At 35.9% G+C, this 22,528-nt stretch overlaps 2 protein-coding genes across 2 annotated transcripts in view; both read right to left on the bottom strand.

Annotated features, from left to right (window-relative positions):
* The window catches only part of LOC127847286 (inversin-like), a 358,521-nt gene that overhangs the window by 319,223 nt on the left and 16,770 nt on the right, over positions 1-22,528 (bottom strand).
* Positions 5,116-22,528, bottom strand: part of LOC127849000 (inversin-like) — a 166,473-nt gene continuing 149,060 nt past the window's right edge. Inside the window, exon 14 of the mRNA XM_052381726.1 lies at positions 5,116-5,303. The gene's annotated coding sequence lies outside the window, so the exon portion shown is untranslated. The remainder of the gene's footprint in view (positions 5,304-22,528) is intronic.

Genomic DNA, 22,528 nt, shown 5'->3' with positions numbered 1-22,528 from the left:
CGGATAGACAGACTGACATACACACATACTGACATACTGACTGACGGACAGTTAAACTGCTATATGCCACCCTACCGGGGGCATAAAAATAGAACAAGGTTCACTCAGAGATGTGTATTGATTTGTGCTCAGGCAGCTGATAATGGTCAGTTGGAGTAATTAAGAGTGCATTCATGATTGGAGTTCAAACAGTTCAAGCTATGAACAGTTTTTTTCCCTTGAGTTAATTTCTGCGAAAAAATATAACTACATTAAACTCTGAGAATAGTTCACTATATAGAGTTTAAAAAAGGTTTTTACTATAGCAATATACGAAAAAATGACCTGCCCCCTGGTGGACATGTTTTTCAACCAACCCGAAACCATTTTCAAACTCGTCCAAGATATAATAAGAATGAATCTTCTAACAAAGTTTCATGAAGATCGAAGTATAAATGTGGCCTCTAGAGTGTTAACAAGGTTGTACAGAAGCCAAATATAGCCATATAAGGAAAAATGACCCGCCCCCTTCGCGGTCATGTTTTTCAACCAATAAAAACCATTTTCAAACTCCTCCAAGATATCATTGGGACAAATCTACTGACCAACTTCCATGAAGATCGGACATTAAATGTGGCCTCTAGAGTGTAAACAATGTTTTACTAAGCCATATATAGCCATATAAGAAAAAATGCCCCGCCCCCTCGTGTTTTAAAAGCAATCGGAACCATTTTTGAACTTATCCAAGATATCATTAGGATAAATCATCAGACCAAGTTTTAAATAAATAAATTATAAGTTGGCCATTCTTTTTGGCCAGTACCTGTGTTCTAGTTGCTATTCCCCGTTCTTGGAATGCGCATTCGAGAGTTGAGTGCGAACGTGTTCTATCTGTTCAATGATTTTCATTTCTGATACGATGGTTTTAGGCCAAACCTCGACATTCGTTAATCTAAAGATGTTTCGCCCTTGAACGGTGTAGTAGAATAGAACACGAATTAATGGGACCTTTTCACGTTTTGGTAAATTGAGAAAATAAAATAAGTCGCAGTCTCGCAAATTTTCGTTGAAGTTTATACTTTATATAAGCAATCCTCGTATTGTCACAAAATATATCGACAACAACAGAACTCTCCAATTTATTCAATCGTTTCGCGTTGCAGCGCTTTATAATTTTCAAGTTTTTAAATCGTCAAAAGATGCATATAATGGATATTTTAGAGCATTGTAAATGTTCAGTATTACTGTTCTCACAAATGTCATAACTACAACAACAATTTGCGAATCTAAAACATTTTTTGTCAATTTTGGCAATTTACCAAAACGTGAAAGGTCCCTTTTAAGTCAGAACAGTGCGATTTTGGTTGGGAACGATATTGAACACAAACCTGACGTGCATGTACACCATTTGCACATAAGTCTCTTAATCGATACCTGTATCGCTTCCCAATCAATGTTTGTTTTGCCATGTTTTGTTAAGTCACTAAATAAACCAGGTATCAAACAGTTTTACTGACAAGTTCAATTACATACAATATTCATAATTAATGGAAACAGTCAGACTTTTCAGCCTGTCATTTTACAGCCGACGATACCTCTTCTTCAAGGAAGTGCAACTTATTTTAATATTTAACTTTATGATAGTATGTCTCACAATCTCTTGGCATATTCAATATGCGCAATATAATTTAAATAGTCCATGACATAATATTATGTTACTGTAATTCGGGGAAGAGTATCAAATTATTAGAGCAATCATTGTTTATTAAGTTGAATACAAATGCACATTTCAAATCCATCTAAGGGTCAAGTATATGATATTTAATTTATGCAAAATACACATAATACAAAGTTTACTGTCATGTCGTGAAACATTCGTTATGAATGTAAACGATATATTGGATGATTGATAAAAAACACGGGTATGAATACATCCTTTGACAACAGGTATGTTCATGGCGGATATAATCCTCGTACATGTAATCTACGTGTGCAGGCTATTCGGATACGACACTTTCCGGCTTTATGGAATTGTTCGTCTTAAGGATGTCACTTCTAAACAAAAATCCAGTGTCGTACCTTATAAGCATATGCGGACTGCACAGGTTAATCTGAGACGACACTTTAGGCACATGCATTAAGCCTAGTTTCCCCCGAATGCGGCTCAAATTGCCACTGATAGATATATACACAAGATATACATCTTGTGCTACTGGTGCAGCATCCAGCCTTCCGCCACGAAATAAATTATTTGTGTTTAATTCATACAAAGTTTCGCCGCATTCATTGGAAAATAACACGCGTCAATGTCTCGCACTCCCGTGCGACTCTGTCAACTGGAGGGAACAATCCTTGGGTAAGAATTCGCAGATGTAATATTATGGCATTAGGAAAACAAATGAATGTTTCCTCTTACTGCGCGTCGCTGTCAACGCCGCGAGGTTATATTCCTAGCGTTGCTGAGCTCCACAGCATTTCCGTTCTTGTCCTCGACGATCAGTTGGAGAATCCGGCAGCGCGTGAACGGATAACCCGATACCTCGTTGTTGGCACGCGACCACGCGTCGTCCGTGACAGCCTGGCGGATTGGGAACCAATCGCTGACCATTTGCCCTTTTTCCAGGTAGCCGCCGGCCCCGCTACGAACTCTGCCAAAATGAAAGTTCAACAATCAGCAGAAACAAGAGCTGTGTTTATGAAACACAATGCCCCCTACTTCGCCGCTTTGAAGACGCACGGCAGCTATTTTAGAAAAATTGACCTTTGACATTGAAGGATGACCTTGATCTTTCACCACTCAAAATGTGCAGCTCCATGAGAAACACGTGCATGCAAAATATCAAGTTGCTATCTTCAATATTGCAAAAGTTATTTCCAATGTTAAAGTTTTGGAACAGACACACAGACACACACATACAATGACAGACAGACAGACAGGCAAAAATAGTATACCCCCGATCATTCGATCCGGGGGCATAACAATGGACACATGAATACAGCTGTAAAGAATCATTATTCTTAAAGATGCAATCGCATCCCTTAAATTTATTGAAAAATGAAAGTTCAACAAGATATCTCTTAAGCTCTCACCTATGTTTTCTGAAAACTAATTGTTGAAAATTGACAAAGTGATCTACTCATTGACCCAGTTGACCCGGATCCAAACCTGACATTAATATTGTCACGATCAACCACTGACAAAGTTTTATCAAGATTGAGTAATAAATATGGTTTCAAGACTGGTAAACACGTTATTTCCCTAACCATTTACCACTTAATTACATATTTTGACGTTGTGTAGGACCTTAGTAATTTAAATTTAACTAGAGAATTTTTTTACTGTTAAGTTTTAAAGGCTTCATTTCCAACCGTTTGATACTAATGAGCTGCAAACAGCAGAAAACCTGAACAGACTGCGATTGACTCACAGGCTGTTCTGGATTTACGCTGTGTGCACATAACAATTTTCACTTAGCTTCTGAGTGGGAAAAGGTTAAACATTCAACCTAATTTTTGGACACACATGACCCTAATCATACTTGGCTTAGATAGTGTCAAGATAAACATTCAGGTATATGGCTTCTAAATAGGTAAACAAGCTAAATGTTGACTCTGGCTGTGCTACTTTTCATCCGAGAACATCAGATAATTTTAAATGACCCTCTTGCCAATACCTGTATATTCTTCATATCAGTATTGGAACACTGTCCTTTTAAAATTAACATCTGATCAATAGATAAGGTGTCGTTCAAGGTTTCAGTTTTACAATCATATGTGTCTTGTTCTGAGAAAACTAGGCTCAATGATTGTGCGTAATGAAGTGCCGACCCAGATTAGCCTATGCAGTCCGCACAGGCTAATCAGGGACGACACTTTCCGCCTAAACTTGATATTCGGCAAGGAGGGACTTCCTTGAAACTAAAAATACAATAAAAGCGGAAAGTGTCGTCCCTGATTAGCCTGTGCGGACTGCACATGCTAATCTGGGACGTCACTTTACGCACATGCATTAAGCCCAATTTTCTCAGAACAAGACACATATGTTTGGCAGTGGTAAGAAATCGTCACTCATGTATTGCATGTGACAGGCATCTTTATTTTACAGAATTTTTCTTAAAACTTCTACTTATGCAAGAATTGTTCATCAATGATCGAATCCTAAAATTATACATGTATTTGCATATCTATCTGAGGTCGACCTTCATGTAACCTTCTGACAGCCTAGCAATCATCCGATCAGATCTTTACCTTTATAATTTGAAAAAAATAATTGAAAAGTTAGATAAGTATCATAATTTATGTGTTTAGTGTTAAGAAGAATGTTCAAGTTAAAAGAACAGTTTCAAACACGTATTTGCATTAAAAAAACTATTTCATTTAATGCAGTTTTGTCAATAATTCCTTAATTATTCTATTATACAAAAAAACGTCCAACTTTTTGTTAAAGCATATAGGCTAAAATTCCCAATTTCTTGGGCGTACGTTTTAATTCCTGAATGTACTGATAAGACCACATAGTGTACCATATTAAATACAAGACATTGTTTCACTCCTCTGTACCTGTGATGGAGAGATATCCCTGCTGAACCCATAATTACCTGTTTTGGACCCCCTTTTTGGACCTCATTTTCTGCCCTTATGTACCTCTGAAAAACTTCTTTTACACCCATATTTACCTTTTATGGACCCCTTTTTCCTACTATGTTTATCTGTGATTGACCCCCTTTTTGGACCACTTTTTTCTACCCCTATTTACCTATGAAGGCCAATATTCTAACCCTTACTACCGGACCCCTTTTTTCATCCCTAACTACCTGTGCTAGACTTCGTTTTCAAACACCTATTTACATGTGATGGACCCCTTTATCAAACCCCAACTTACCTGTTATGGACCCCTTTTTCAAACCCTATTTACCTGTGATGGACCCCTAGTTGGACCTCCTTTTCAGCGCCTATGTACCTGTGAAGGACTGCTTTTTATCCCTATTTACCTGTAATGAACCCCTATTCCGGCCTCTTTTTTACCTGTATTGGAAAGAACTTTTTTAAATCCCTATCTACCTGTGAGTGACCCCTTTTTCTAACCATGATTACCTGTGATGGTCCCCTTTTTGGACCCCTTTTTCATACCCCCTCTTACCTGTCATGGATCATTTTTTTCAACCCTATTTACATGTCATGGACCCCTTATGACCTCCTTTTCAGCCTCTATGTACATGTGAAGAACGGCTTTTACACCCATATTAACCTGTGATAGACCCCAATGCCGGCCCCTATTTACCTGCTATGGAAAGCGCTTCCTGCTCCAGGAGAAACTGAGCCACCTCATGAGGTTTACCCATCAGTGCGTAGTCCGGTGGAGTACACCTGAACTGAGAGGTAATACACCATCAGTGCAAAGGGTAGTTGAGTGTACCTGTAATGAGAGGTAATACACCATCAGTGCGTAGTCCAGTGGAGTGTACCTGCAATGAGAGGTAATAAACCATCAGTGCATATTCCAGTGGAGTGTACCTGAAATGAAAGGTAACAAATCAGTAAATCAGTTATCATGATCGCTATCATTTATTTGCTCACCGCAGGAGATTTCTGTGTCAACTAAATTCAACATATCAACAAAATATAAGGTATTTTTAGTTATACTGTGAGTAACTGATGGTGTATGGTATATACATGTACATCCCATACACCATCAGTTACTAATTGTTCAACGATTATATCTCAACCGACTACTCGATTACTCTGGGTGAATGGCAATTTCTTTTGGTGTATGGATAATACACAATTGGCACATGACTGTCTAAGCCAATCGGATTAGGACTTTTTTGTAGGAGTCAAGATATTTAGTATGTCCTTCAGCTCACAAACAATATCAAATCTTCGTTATAAGGGTAAGCACATATTCCTCCCCAAACTAAGGGTTAAGTCAGACCAAATGGAGAATGATGGTCTAACTAATCTTAAATATTGAGAAAAAGTTGAGTCAGAACATTTACTTAATTATGTTCATGTTCAGTTTGTACCTTTTCTCTGTGGACTACATGTGGTTGGGCTATGTTCTGTACTCATTGAGCAGTTTCACAGCGTCCAGATGACCTTTACTGCGTGCCCAATGGAGAGCAGTCATCCCCTGCAAGAATATGTTCCGTAGTTTATACGTAGTGTCTGTGCAAAGAATATGGTCAAACGTATTTGCTAGTTGCTTACATAAATATTCATATCTTATCTATGAGCCTCATTCTGGGGAAAGGGGGCCTAATGCATGTGGAAATTGTCTTGCATTAGCATGTGCAGTCCACACAGGCTAATCTGAGATGACACTTAACGCATTTAAAGTTTTTTCAGAACTAGATGAGATTTACTGCAGGCCCAGTAAAGGGCAGTCATTACATACAAATAATAAGGTCAAAAAATTGATCCAATAGTATGACAAACTAAATATAAACCTCGCTCTGGGAAAACGGGGCATACAGTTTGCAAGGGCTAATCAGGGATGACAATTTCCGCGTATACTTCATTTTTGTTCAGAAAAGACTTCCATAAAAGCCCAAAAGTGGAGTCCCTGATAAGCCTGTACAGACTGCCCAGGCTAATCTGGGTTGACACTTTATGCACGTGCATTTCGCAGAGTTTTACAAGAACATCATGAGCTTAACTGTAGGCCAAGAGAAGGGCAGTCATGACCTACAAATAATATGGTCAAAAATTTGGTCCGGTAGTATGACAGACTATGTATGAGCCTTGCTCTGCGAAAACGGGGCTTATAATGCATGTTCTTAAATTGTCCTCCCAGATTAGCCTTTGCAATCCGCACAGGTAAATCAGGGATTACAATTTTTGCGTACACTGAATTGTTTGTTTAAACTATACTTCCTTTAAACAACAATTCCATAAAAGCAGAAAAGGTTGTCCCTGATTCGTATGTGCAGACTGCAAAGGATAATATCAGAGGACACTTTATGCATATGCATAAAGCCAAGTATTCCCATAATATACAGGCATTCCATTTAATTGGCTTAAACCCTTATGGATTGCATTAACATTTCTGGCTCAAACCTCTTATGCATTGCATTAACATTTCTGGCTTAAATCCTTATGGATTGCATTAACATTTCTGGCTTAAACTCCAAATGAATTGCATTAATATATCTGGCTTTAACTCCTAATGCAATGCATGAACATTTCTGGCTTAAACCCTTAATGGATTGCATTAACATATCTGGCTGAAACCCCTAATGTATTGCATTAACATTACTGGCTTAAATTCCTAATGTATTGAATTAACATTCAAAGAATGTACATTCGGCTTAAGGCATGTTTGTTTTATCTTTAGTAGTATGTTGTACGAATTGTAATGTATTGCATATCCAATCGGTAACTGGCCTTGAAAAAAGGATTAGATAATAGTCTCAATTTGTAGAACAACTTAAAATATGCATAAATAATAACAAAATAGTTTTTGCATGTTGAAATACAGAAAATAATATTTATCCTCAAAGCACTTTAGATCTTTAATCAATAATCAGGGGCAAATGCAGATGTTATCATCCTATCTGCCTTATTCTGATCACCATTTCTTTAAACCAAATCAAGTTAGATCACGATGGAGATTAATATTTTGTGTGTGTGATCAATTCACAAAATGAATAAAAAACTACAGCTACAAGCCTGTAATATTAAAATCCAAGTAAACACACCATATTTCAAAAGCCTATAACGTGTCTTGGAAAGACTGTGACATGCCACGTCACATTTTTCAGTAAGCTTGTAAGGTTCCTCAATAGTTTACCACACAGTTGTTTGCATTAAGGTCAGCCTTTTGCTCCAGGTCATGGTTACTAAAAAGTTTAACGACCAGTTGATGTAACAGTTTTTTTTTTACTTATGACACTTATAATAAAATTAATTGTAAAAGAAATACAATTATCAAACATGTATAAATTATTGAACATACACATATTTTTCTGTAATACATACATAAAAGGGTTTACAATTTAATCGCAGCAATAACTTGATCCAAAACTTCAACGGCTGGTCGCTAAACTTGCAGTTAAAGTTTTGAGCTAACAGATCCTAGAGTACTGACACTCGGTTCTTACCTCACAGTCATTGGCGTTAGGGTCTGCTTTGTGCTCCAGGAGTACTGACATACAGTTGACGTATCCACCATACGCCGCGCACTGGATTGGAGTTCACCTGTAGAGAAAACAACATTCTTCAGTACATTGTACGTCCTGGGCTAAATGCTAGATAGTGATTATATAGAGCAATCTGCTCAGACTTATCGGGAAAAACACGTTATCCTTAATTTGGGTTTCGTTAACATAAAACTTAATTTTATCGAAAAATTCCATAACAGCGAAAGGTCTCTCCCGATTAATCTGAGCGGACTGCACAGGCTTATCTGGGATGCCACTTTATACAGATGTTTGTAGCCAGGTGATCTCCGAACCAGGCTTTAAACAGTGTACGTCCTTCGACCAGTTGTTATAAAGGTTGACCATTGATTAATGAAAACCATGGTTAATTTCAAAATAACATGCACATAGATTTGATCAACCTTGGAAAAATGAACTACTGTTAAATCATTTAAGCATGAAATTTTGTGGTTAAAAAAAAGCCTTTTTTGTGGACATGTTAGTTTTTGATTTTCGTATTTTGTTTAAAAAAAGAGAGGAATTTGTCTCCAGCATTTTCTGATGTGTTTGTGTTAAATTCATTGATTGGTCGCTAGGCAGACGCCATACCCACCACGCCATGTAAATTTAATAAGTTTTACATATACCAAACAATCTAGCTTATATCATAAGACATTTTGAGGGCATACTCTGTATAGAGGCTGTTATTTGGATCCACAACTGAGTCCGGTTACGGAAAATTAATTGTTCATGCATGTGTGCCAATAGTCGTCCCAAATTAGCCTGCGCTGTCCCGATATGTTAATTAGGGATTACTATTTTGGCCAAAACTGGAGTTTTGCTACGAAGACACTTCCTTTGAACAAAAACATTCATAAAAGCCTAATGTGCAGTCCCTTATAATTTGCCTGTGCAGACATCAGAGGCTTATTAGGAACAACACTTATTTATATATGTATTTGTATTTGTTCAAAAGGTTAAACAATGGTTATGTAAATCGTGGTGAATTTTAAAAATAAAGCACACAAGGATTGGTAACCGTTGGCAAATGTATTGCTGTCTACAATCAGTACAATGTATTACTGTAAAATCATAAACATTCGTCTGTATGAACTTTTGGGGTTTAAAAAAAAGACCTTCTTTGACACGAACATTTATGGATTTATGTTGTTAAGAAAAAAAGTAGGCAGATGTAATTTTCTGATGTGTTTGGGTTAAAGTTGTGTAATGATCAATAAACAGAATAAACGAAAATTAAAATGATTTTCCAGTGGTTAAACAACCTAGCCATGACAAGTCCTGGATATTTTGTTTCAATAAACATTATAAACACACCAAGCAAACCAGCTTATATCAAACGGAATGTTAAGGGCCTACTCTGAATAGACGTTGTTACCATACTTTGCAATCTACATTGTATTACATGCATCCATGCAATTGCGCAACTGATCGTTTAATGCCAAAATGAAGGAAACAAGTTGCCGCTGCTTATATTGCACAAGAATATGTATCAATGTATAATGCACAGCAACTTTTTAAATTTGAAATAAAGGTTATACAACTGCGTGTAATACATGGCTTAGTATGGTATTTGGATCTCGTTTTGGTATTCCCTTAAAACTTTTCAATTAAATTTTGTTTCAAAAGTCTGCCTTTACAAAAAGAGGTAGTATTTGCAAGCGTGATGCATTGTTTATGTGTGTAAGGGCTTTGCGTTTTGGTTGTTGTTATTTTTTCCCAATTTACAAGAAGTGTGCTATTGTGATAAGCCTGCATTTGAATGTATGGTATATGTTAACACTGAACAACATCGCAAAGAGGGAGCTGAGACTTTTCCTTATATCGTGTTAGTGAAATTTGGCTCAGATCATTTAGTTGAAAGTTTAAACCCAATTATTTTAGCTTGACTGCATTGAAAACCTTAGGCTTATTTAAACGCTCTTGAGTCCATTACCTTGGTAGATCCCGTGATATGTGTCTATGGAGAGATCTCAAGAAAGCCCCTACAGTGGGGATCGAACCTGTGACCTACCGATGGTTTGGCAGACAACATATCCACTAAGCCAGAACATTTTATCAAATGCTACCTTGGCTGAGACCACAAATGGTTTTGGTCCATACAAAGGCCACCAGGGAAAGAGGCACTTTTTCTTACATGTCCTCATGTTAACACCTTTTGCCCAATCAGCATGAAATTTTACAAAAAAACATTTGTTCTAATAAAGTCTAAGCCAAGTAACAAAATGGGTCTGCGTAAAAAAATATGATCAGAAGCCATATCTAATACACAAATATCACAATAACATCTCAAAGCAGTTTAGTGCCTTCGGGTCTCGTGTGAGCAACATAGGGCCTTTGTTCTCTTGGTAGAGTTATTGTCGTTTGTTTTTTTTTAATTAAAATTTGTTGCAAGCATATCAACTTGTATTGACAATATCTTAAACAATCTTTTTCCATGCAATTGCAAGGGGTTTAGTACTTGGTACAAAACATTGTATTACAGTCCTCTACAAAGTTGTTTAAATTATGCCTTGGGTTAAAAATTGGAAGTGCACTTGGGGTTACTTGTTTTAATTGTATATAATATAACTTTAAATATCATCTCTGAGACCGCAAGGCCAACAATTTAGGTATATACCGGTATTAACCACTTAGAAAGTATCTGCGACCGCAAGGACGAGAGGTTTATAACTTCTCATGGAACATTGCATGGTTGTTCTTTACCAATTTTGTTCAAATCGTGTCCCTAATAAAGGTCCATACTTGCGAAATCTTATATGAAACCACATGGGTTAGGAGTGTAATGTTCAAATCATGCCGCTGGGGTTAAATTTTGATCTCCGCTTAGAGGTTACTTGTTTTACATGTATGAAGTTAAAACTTTATAAAATAGTTTTTCTCTAAAACTGCAAGGCCTAGAGATCTGTCATATGGCATTTCACATTTTAAAATAGTTCTCTGGTCCTATTTTTTTTCAAATCATGTCTTTTTGGTCTACACTGGATATGCCCCTACGGTCTTATATAGTAAATAACTCTTCTCTGAAACCACAAGGGTAAGAGTTTCAATATTTGGTGCGTAACAATGTGTGGTTTTCCTCTAAGTTTATTAAAATCATGTCCCTAGAACAAAAATATCTAGGCCCCAGGGTTCACATGATTTATAAAGACTTGTATAGTAAATAACTTACACAATCTTATGCTCTGAAACACCCAAGGGTAAAGGGTTTAATATGTGGTGTTCAACATTGTATGGTGGTGCACTACTAAGTACAACCCTAGTGTTTACTTATTTGTCATAAGTAAATAGTGAATGTTTTCATTTGTTCTAATATTGGCTGAGACAGTATCAACATTGTATCAAACAGATTAAAAACCTAGATTAAAACTTCATTTCCAACACGAACACGCATGTCAGGTACATATCTCAGGTCCTCTTTAATTTGTGTACACAGCCAATCATGAAAACTTTAAGCGTAATCTGTTAGTTTATATGAATATAAATTTAGCAATGCCATCTACCTTACAAATAAGGGGTGGTATATTTCAGTCATGATAAGGACAGTTTAAATAATTTTCAATTTTTCATTTATTTAATTAATTTGTCTGAATTGTATACATCCTGCTGAAAGTTATGACACTAAGTTCACTTAACCCTTTACCACTAAAATACGTATTTTGATGCATTTGTAGTCCTATAGACAGTTACATTTAATTAAACACCTTTCGTACAAGATCCAAATCTTAAAGGCTTAATCTCCAACCCATAGATACTGATGAGCAGCAAACAGCATAAAACCTGAAAAGACTGCGAGTTTATTGATTGAGCACAGCCTTGAACTTTGATACTTTTATCCCCACATAAACTAACTTCAAACTGGAGTTGTAATCTCCAGCTGGTTACATCTTACCCTTCAGTTCACGTGACAGATAATATAGTGACTTTCGCTACTGGACTTTGAACCTTTAAACGAACTTAAGTTTTATCTTTATTTGATAGTGGCTGTACTAGGTGCTACTTGTTATTGGACTATGGGCCAGCGCTAGGTGGGAGTGCTTTGATCAGCTCTTAAATTAAGCCAAAGTGTAAATTAAAGTAAAAGGATCTTAAGCTACTGTGTTTGTAACAATCATTTAGTAAAATGGCAACTTTTTCACAATCCACCATTGAAAAGGGCTCCGACATAATCCCAGACTTCTTGTGCTCCAGCTGTGGAGACAAAAAACTGGATAAAATGGCTGATTGTATTAACCTGCACAGCCAGCTGTGTACTAAACATGACACTTTTGGAAGGGAACACATGAAGAAATGGCCAGTGACAAAGAAAGTGGAAGATTTTCTTCTGAAATGCGATGTCCATAAAGATGAAAACCTGAACATGTTTTGCGATGAACACAGTGAGCTGTGCTGCACAAATTGTGCATTCCTTAATCACAGGTATAGTTTAACCTGAAGGATAGACAAAAAAACGAAACAAACGTAGGATTGTCAAACTTCTTTGCAAGCTGGAACTATAATTGTTTGAAAGACAAAATAATTGTATTATTTCTATGAAAAACAAATTTTTTCAATAAGAAATTCATTATTTCATGTACGATAATTATAATAGAACGAATACTGCAATCTAAGACTTTGTAATTGAGTCATGTGTTTTACATCCAGTAAACTGTCTGATAAAATGAATACTTATGTTTTAGATTAATATAAATGAATATTTTTGATTATACCATTTGTATGCATGTAATATATGCATCTCATTCTGACTTGACCAAAGAATTTTCCCATGATAAAAGCTTTCAAAGAATATGTATTTTAGTATTTTATATAATTTAAAGTGTTTTCCTCTTTTCTTTCAGACACTGTCCAAAGGTAACTCTTATATCAGACATAGTAAAAATCCAGTCCACAGACCTTAAAAAACTGTCAGTTTCTATCCAAACAATTTTAGAAGAAATGAGGAAACTTCAAGGCAACCAAGAGGCTAACCTTCAGTATATGCAAAATTCATTTGATGAGCAGTTACAAAAGATACATGAAACTCGGCGAAAAATAAATGCAGCATTAGACACGATTCAACAGAAGACACTGAATGAAATGAAAGATACACTGACAAAACTGCAAGCCTCTTGGAAAGATGATGTTGACAAATGTATCAGTCTTCAGGATGAATTGAAACAACTTCGAGATGCCATTCAGGACATAAGTGATAAAAGCAAGCTGGAACTATCCTTTTTAGCCACCTGGAAATGCAAGGACAAAATACAGCATTGTGAAACCTTTCTAAAGATGAACTCTCTTCAGGATAGAGTTTCAATAACATTTCAGCCTAACAGTGAAATTGTACAGTACTTGTCTAAACTGTCAGGTCTTGGAAAGATTGACCACAGTACACAGACATTGAGGGTACAAGAGAATCCAAACAAGGTATTCACTGTGCAGGGAAAGTCTGTACATAATGTAAAAATATCAAGTGATTCAAAGGCATGCAATATCGGTGCCATCTGTGTCCTACCAGAAGGACAGGTCCTGGTAGCAGACTATAGTTATAACACAATCAAGCTGCTTGACCAGCAGCACCGGGTGGTGAGTCACTGTAGTGTGACAACCGCGCCATTTGATATGTGTCAGATCACACCCAGTGAAGTGGCTGTGACTTTGAAAAGTGAGGTCCAGATCATCACAGTCAACAACAGGAAGCTGGTGACAGGAAGGAAGCTTCAGTTACAACATGTATGTTACGGTATTGCCTGCCACCAGGAAGACCTGTATATTACTGATATGACAGCACTCTACAAGTACACGCTGAGTGGGAAACAAGTCAGCAAGATGTATGAGGATAAGTCAGGTCCAGATACAGGTAAGACTCAGAGTGGATTAATCTGGATATGATTAGGAATACGCCGAACAAATAGAATATTATGTAAAGTATTATTACAGATGCATTTATATTGTAAACAAATACTTTAAATAGTTGAAAGAATATAAAGACTTTCTGGGATCATAAAAACTATTATAGAATATATTATATTGTTGGATATATTACAATTGTTTTATATTTCTCTTTTATTTAACAAGGTGTCTAGAACTGCTAGACACATTATAGTTCAGAATATAATGTCTGTAATTTACGTAAGATAAATAATATGTTGAATCTATATATAGGCAGTCATTTATTTTTACATAAATATAAAAAATATTTAAGATAACTGAAAAAAAAACAACTTGAATTTGAAGCATCATTTATGGTTTTGTTTCCTGCGCTGCAAAAACATTTCTTTTGTAATATTTAATTACTTTTCAGCATTGCTGTCTAACAAAGGTTTCGATGTTTATTAATATCCAATGAAATTTTGATATTTCATGCAAGTAGACCTAATTGAATAAATGTTCAATCAGCATGACCACTATGAACAATGCAGCAATACAGGATTTTGCTATAAAGAACCCGATTTGACAGTGTGAAACTATTTGATAAAGTTTAGATATGTTAAGCAGCTACAGCAGTTTGACACTGTCAAAATAAATTCTTTTTGTGAGTACCCCTTTATATTTAGAATAGTTAAACCTATTTATGTTAGCTCGATCGCATAGAAAGCCTAAGGCTTATTTTAAACGCTATTGAGTCCGTTTCATGGCCCTAGAAGCAGTACTTGGTATGTATTGTAAAGATCTTAAGAACGCTCCTACGATGGGGATCGAACCCGTGTACCCCCGGTCGCTAGGCAGACACCATATCCACTACGCCAAGGCGACGCTTTATATTTGTCAGAGCGTGAATATGTGCAGGCTGTGTTATCATATATAAAATTAGTATTATATTGCATTATGTGCACTGGTATATATTATAGCAGGTTGTTGTTCCTTATTGTTCCTTATTGTTCCTAATTTACATTCCAACATATTGAACTACCTATTTGACAAACGCCAGCATTCTCTGTAAATGCAATACATTACATCTTGGTCAGTGCGCAGTCAGCGGGTTTAAAAGTTCTGTTGACATAATCCCATTTGCTTGACAAGAAACTTCTTTAAAAAAGATTTATAACTATACAATGATTATCATGCGCTGAACGCAGGAAATTAAGGTGAGACAGTCAATTAATCAAAACTTGTGTCACCAGTGCTAGTTTTCCCAGACAAATACCATTCCATTTAGATAAATTGTGTGTGCCTGGAATTCATCTAGATATCTTTGTTGTTTGTTTTCATCACATTTGTTTAAGTACATTCACTTTAATTTAGTCTGAAAATAGTTAGATTTCTGAGGGGGGTTTTCTACAAAATTGATTGCTAAAATGAGTCAACTGAAAACAACAATAATACCTAGAATGAAGATTGTATTTTATACCTGTTTCTTACTCAGTTTAAGCAATTAGTAATGACACTATTACCGTTTGTGCATTTTCTTGTACACAAACGCTTTATGCAGACATTAATGAGTAAACTAATACTAAATGTCTTGAATAATTGTGTATATAAATTATGATAATGTCAACTTTTTCTATACGTGCTTATTTGAAAACACCATATTTTGCCAACCAGTGGGCAGAGTCTAAACTGTGCGCGTGATGTCACTCATCTACTCATACATTCCATACTGGCCGCTCAAAGAGTAAACGATCATGTTAGAATATTCCTTGAGAAAATCCTTCATGAAAAATAATAGATTCTACAGGATTTTTTAACTAGACCTATTACAGATCCGTGATAATGCAGTTAATTTAAATTTAAAAACATGGTTATAATAAAATGTTAATGTTCTAGTGAATATATAAGGCTTTTTTCTTTACAAACAAGAAATTTACATCTTGCGTATCACAACGTCATTGAATGATATGAGTTCTTGTGCTCGTTCACAGTTTTGGCATTTCTGCTGTGCTCTATAAAATTTATCAGCGTTTTGCAAAGAACGCTGTAAAATAACGAAAACTTATCACCAAATATAAGAAAATGACTGCATTCTATACATTTATAATTTATATTGCTTTGTCAACTTGCTATCATAACATTAACTTCATTTAATTTTATATATAGAATACAGTTCTTTAAATTTTGCCTATTTAAAAAATAAAATGGAAAACTGTGTTTTATTTTTTATAAATCTACATGCTATGGAAAATATACTCATAGTATTTAAACAATATTTCTAGAATGTGATTCTTCATACATTGAATACCTAAGGACAATGTTCTAATCAGTTCATATATCTTTTTTGTAAAGGTGCGTCTGATCTCCCCCTTTTCGTAAAATAATGGAATAAACCATGCAGCGTACTTGATCTGATAGAAATGACAAAAAGAATAGCAATATAAATAGCGTTTAGTGATAGTTTTTCAAAACTATACAGTTTAACCGAACGATTTATAGCCATTATCAAAGGGACATTTTTGGTTTTGTGTGAACCTTGTCATTTAAGTTAGAATCTTGTATTCATCATTTTTGTCCTTTATTGAGAACTGCAGTGTGTATTCTCTATTCTCTAAAGGTATTTCTCTCCTCTGTCATGGATTTTCCCCAAAAATTGTCTTTATATTTTACAACTAAAAAAAACTACATTTGTAAATATCTAATGAATTCAACTCTCATAATGACTTAACTTTTGGTTCAAGAATGAAGTCAGACATATAGGATTTTACGCTGCTACGCATACATGTTTCATAGATCATTGTTCCAAGATTGCTTAAAATGGAGAAAAAAAATCAAATCTCTGAACAATGAGAAATCAAATCGAATTCGAGACGGACATATTATAAATAATACGGGTTAATAAAATGCTTGTGTCTGTCAACAATGAAGAATACTTCTTAGATACAAACACTATTTATTATAAATTTAAAAGCCGGTCGTGTAACTTATCAGAATGCTGTTACGTAAAAAAATGATCATTATTCCTTCTGTTTATTATAACATCAATTAACATTTGTATTATGTAATTAATTGTGTTTTATTTTCCAATTTCCATAAGCATCATCTTAAATTAATATGACATGTAAAAGCAGATCGTATCGCAATACAATATGCGGATTGCGTATTGCGATATATAATGATTACTGATATATTGTAGCAGCTCTAAAAATGTTTATCATCGTTAATGGGTAAAGACAAACATGGTTTCATTTATATGTAAGTGTATCTGATTATAACCAGATTCATATTTATATTCTTCTGTATAATGTGTGTCACTCTGTACTGTAGTAGCATGTAAGTGAAATTGATGATTTTAAAATGTATAAATATTAAAATAAAATTAGTACAATGAACAATAAAACTTAAGTGTGAATGTTGTTTATAGTTGTTTATATTTTCCCCCAAACAGCGAACAAGGCGCTCAAATATAACCCCAAATCCGAGATATTCTGCTATTTTTTCCCCAATAAAAAGGTGAGGCTTTACACCCTCCAAGTACAAAAACTACAAGCCGATTCGTTGAATTGATATCCCCCGCCAATATACTTCTGGACACAAACTTGTTATATTAAAAAAAAAGCATTTTTTTAAGATATAAAGGGCCATAATTCTGTTATTATCTGATGGTGTACAATGTTTTTTAGCGTTTATTATCCTGGTATCCATGTATATACTCATACCAAGTTTCAATGAAATCCGTCAAAGCAGTTCCAAGATATGGCTCCGGACGGACGGAAAGACGAACGGATAGACGGACGGACGGACAGCGCCAAAACAATATCCCTCTGCCGATGGCGGAGGATAACAACAACTTGGACCATGAGAGCACTAAACAGCCAACTATCAGACTAACCAATAGTTGTTTAAAGTAAAAAAAGTGATAAAGCAAGATTTTTTTTTCAATTTCTACCATTCTGATTAATACATTTGCAACTCAAATAAGAATTATATGTTTTAATACTGTGGTCAGATTTGACATGTCTGTCTATAATCCTTATAAGTGATTTTACAAACTGTCAAGGCCGTCATGTGAAATATCAATGTAACATTTAAGTGTCGTCCCCATGAAGTCAGAAAACGATAATCTTGGACGAAACTTTACGCATTAAGTCCAGTTTTCACAGAGCGATTATTATTTTGTTCTGGTCTTATTGTATTATTTTTTTGTTCTGGTCTTATTGAAAGATGAGTTGGTTCCACACGTAAAATTTCAAGGACCCACGTGTCAAATGTCAAGGTCATCATGAGAAATGTCAAGGCCACACATAAACTGTCAAGGACATACATGAAATGTCAAGGTCATCATGTGAAATGTCAAGGCCATACCTGTGCCGCCGTTCTTGTAGACATGCTGTATGTCCACGTTGTGTTTGAGAAACATCATAAAATTTCAAGGACAAAATAATGTGAATCATCCAGACGACATATCATATATAAAGAACACATGTGAAATGTCAAGGGCATACCTGTGCAACCGTTCTTGTCGACCTGTTGTATGTCCACGTTGAGTTTGAGGAAGGTCTCCAACACCTGGTCAGCCCCCTTGCCCGCTACCCACATGAACGCCGTCCTACCCTCCACGTCTGTTTTGCTGTCACGTTGGCACGAGACAGGAATACCTCCACTGTCCCCTGAATGAGAAAATGGGGCTTAATGCTTGTGTTTAAAGTGTCATACCAGATTACCCTGTGCAGTCCCCACAGGCTAATCAGGGATGACACTTTCTGCCTAGACTAGGCTTGTTGACTTAATAAAGCAGTCCCCACAGGCTAATCAGGGACATCATTTTAAGATTGGAAAATGAACATTTCCACCATGTCCTGAATGGGATATGGTTGTTAACTTAAATAAAGCTACAAGTTATTCAGTGATTGTTTTGTCAGATTTCGAGCGTTATTTAGCCTCGTTCCCAGTCTCAGACAGTATACATTTTGTCAAAATGACAGCCACCAATTCCCAAGTAAAGGTTTTGCCCTTAACAAGAACACTTCCACCGTCTCCTGAACGAGAAATCAGGAGCTTAATACATGTGCGTTAAGTGTTGTCCAAGATGAGCCCGTACAGTTAAAACAGGCTAATCAGAGACAACACTTTCAGCCTAGACTAGACTTGTTGACTTAATAAAGCAGTCTGCACAGGCTAATCAGGGATGACACTTTCTGCCTAGACTAGACTTGTTGACTTAATAAAGCAGTCTGCACAAGCTAATTAGGGACAACCTTTACCGCCTAAACTGAATTTTAGTTTAGAATGGACTTCCCTAAACAAGAGGGCCTGAAAGGCCCAAAGTCGCTCACCTGAGAACAAGATAATATTGGGACAAATCTTCTGACAAAGTTTCATGAAGATCGGAAAATATATGTGGCCTCTAGAGTGTTAACAAGGTTTTACTATAGCCATATAAGGAAAAATGCCCCGCCCCCGTGGTGGCCATGTTGTTCAACCAACCGGCATCATTTTTTAACTCATCTAAGATATTATTGGGATGAATCTTCTGACCGAGTTTAATGAAGATCGGACTATAAATGTGGCCTCTAGAGTTTTACCAAGATTTTACTATAGCCATATTAGGAAAAATACCCCGGCCCTTGGCAGCCATGTTTTTCAAGCAAACGTAACCATTTTCGAACTCATCCAAGATATCAATAAGACAAATCTTCTGACCATATTCCATGACCATTGGACAATAAATGTGGCCTCTAGAGTGTTAACAAGGTTTTACTACAACCATATAAGGAAAAATGCCCCGCATCCTGGCGGCCATGTTTTTCAACCAAAGGGCATCATTTTTTTACCCGTACAAGATATTATTGGGATGAATCTTCTGACCAAGTTTCATGAAGATTGGAAATAAATGTGGAATCTAGAGTGTTAACAATATTTCACTATAGCCATATAAAGCCTTATAAGAAAAAATGGATCGCCCCTTGGCAGCCATGTTTTTCAAGCAAACGTAACCATTTTCGAACTCATCCAAGATATCATTGAGACCAATCTTCGGACCGAATTTCATGAAGATTGGACAATAAACGTGGCCCCTAGAGAGTTAACAAGGCAAATGTTGACGGCTCACGACACACAACACACGACGGACTAAAAGCGATCACAAAAGCTCACCATGAGCACGTTGTGCTCAGTTGAGCTAAAAAAAACTCAGATACATAAGTTAACCACTCACGTCAAAGTTGTTTTGCGCTGCGTAGTGTAAAGGTGTGGCCCCGTTCTGGTCTGAACTCGAGAACTCCGCCTTGTTGTCCAACAGCAGGGATACAATCTTTGAATGACCTGGTCACGGAATACAAGACAACTTTGTTCATAGTAAAATACTTGATAATATACTTGAGCCAAGCTCTGAAAAAACGGGGCTTTACTTATGTGCATGAAGTATCATTCCAGATTAACCTTTGCAATCTACTTTTATGGAATTTACTTGGCAAAAATCCAGTTAATGCAGAAAGTGTCTTGCCCATGATTGGCATGTGGGGTCTGCACAGGCTAATCTGGGACAACACTTTATGCACATGCATTAAGCCCCGTTTTACCATATCGAGGCTCATTTACAATAATTGGTTTTGCAATCTCTAACAGAGTAAGTTGTTGGTTATTTAGGGGGTTTATTGTGGTACCTTTGGGGTTTATGGGGTTTCTTTGGGGTTTATTGTGTTTCTTTCGGATTAATTGTGTTTCTTTGGAGTTTATTGTGTTTCTTTGGGATTTATTGTGTTTTATTAATTACAAAAAAATGAAAATGAGCATCTCTGTGGCAATACACAGGCTAATCTGGGACTGACTTCACTTTCAGCCTGAACTGGATTTATTTTTAGAAGAGACTTATTTTGACGAAACAATTACCATACATGTAACAGCGAAAAAAGGGTTGTCCTTTATTAGCCTTTGAAGAGTAGACAGCACATTCTAATCTGATAGGACACTTCACACACATGTATTTGCTCAGAGCAAGGCTTAACTATTTTGATGGGTCAGGAAAAAATGTTACAGTACTACACACATTATTTTACATGCAGTTAAATTGCAAAAAGTACTTTGGAATTAGACCATCGGGAATCAGTATCTTTGACTATTCAAAATGCAATCTTGCATATAAGATTTTCTGGTGTAAATAACATCAATAGTCATTAATGAACAAGAGATTTGTCCGTCAGAAACACAATGCCTCCTATTGCGCCGCTTTGAAAAAAATATTATTATTTTTTTACCTTTGACGTTTGACCTTTACGGGTGACCTTGAACTTCCACTACTCAAAATTTGCAGCTTCATGAGAATGCCGCTTTGAAATTTTTATTTATTTTTTTTACCTTTGACCTTGAAGGATGACCTTGACGTTAAACTTCCACCACTCAAAAATGTGCAGCTTTATGAGATACACATGCATGCCAAATATCAAGTTGCTATCTTCAATATTAAAAAAGTTATGACCAATGTTAAAGTTTTCAGACGGACAGACGCCATATTTTTACATTTGACCTTGAAGGATGACCTTGACCTTCACCTTTCACCACTTAAAATGTTCAGCTTCATGAGATACACATGCATGCCAAATATCAAGTTGCTATCTTCAATAGTGAAACAGTTATGGCCAACGTTAAAGTTTTTTTCCGACGGACGGACAGACTGACATACACACATACTGACATACTGATTGACAGACAAATGCTATATGCCACCCAACTGGGGGCATAAAAATTGGCCATGCTTAAGTCGCTTTCATTTGAATGGCTAGCAAATAGTGAAGAAAATGCAGATCTGTAAAATTAAAATCAAATGTATTACGTCATGTATTTATATGTTTAAAACACATGTGGCATAGTTTGGTTAAAATATTATTTATTAAATCTTTTGAATAACAATCACAGGGTGTGATTGAGGCAAAGTCAGAGGGGAGGAAAATTCTGTCAAATGATTTTGACTACACGAATGGCGCGCATAACGCAATGACAAACCTTAAAACATACATGAAAATAAACAACTTCTTAAACTTCATAACAATATTTCGTTATAAAAACCTGTTAAACTTCACATTTAACATACTGAGAATGCAAAGTAAACAGTATTTATTGTGATCAATAGCAGCAGTTTTTCAATGTATTGAATTACAGTAAATGGACTAAATATCAACAAACACACTTGAGTGATCTTCTTGTGTACATGATATATTAAACTGAGCTAAATTAATATATTTAATTTTTTTACCTTTCAATATCTTGCATTTCACATATTCAGTTCAATGCTATTTCAGTTAACTGAACAGCGTGACAAGCATAATAAAACTAAATATGCATATGAATCTGATTATACACAGACCCACTAACATATAAATCAAATCATGTTTGTCTTTTTCCATGTTCAAACGATTCTCTCCTAAATTGTTTTACTTCGCGAGTAGACTAAACTTCAATTTGCAAACACTGGACTGGTTTCCGAAATTCCGTGACACAAATTCACTGTGCACATTTCTAAACAAAATATATGTTGCTTGTATCTA

Source organism: Dreissena polymorpha, chromosome 10, assembly GCF_020536995.1.
Source record: "Dreissena polymorpha isolate Duluth1 chromosome 10, UMN_Dpol_1.0, whole genome shotgun sequence".
Lineage (NCBI taxonomy): Eukaryota > Metazoa > Mollusca > Bivalvia > Myida > Dreissenidae > Dreissena > Dreissena polymorpha.
The sequence above is the reverse complement of the archived record's forward strand: the minus strand, read 5'-3'. Positions and strand labels throughout refer to the sequence as shown.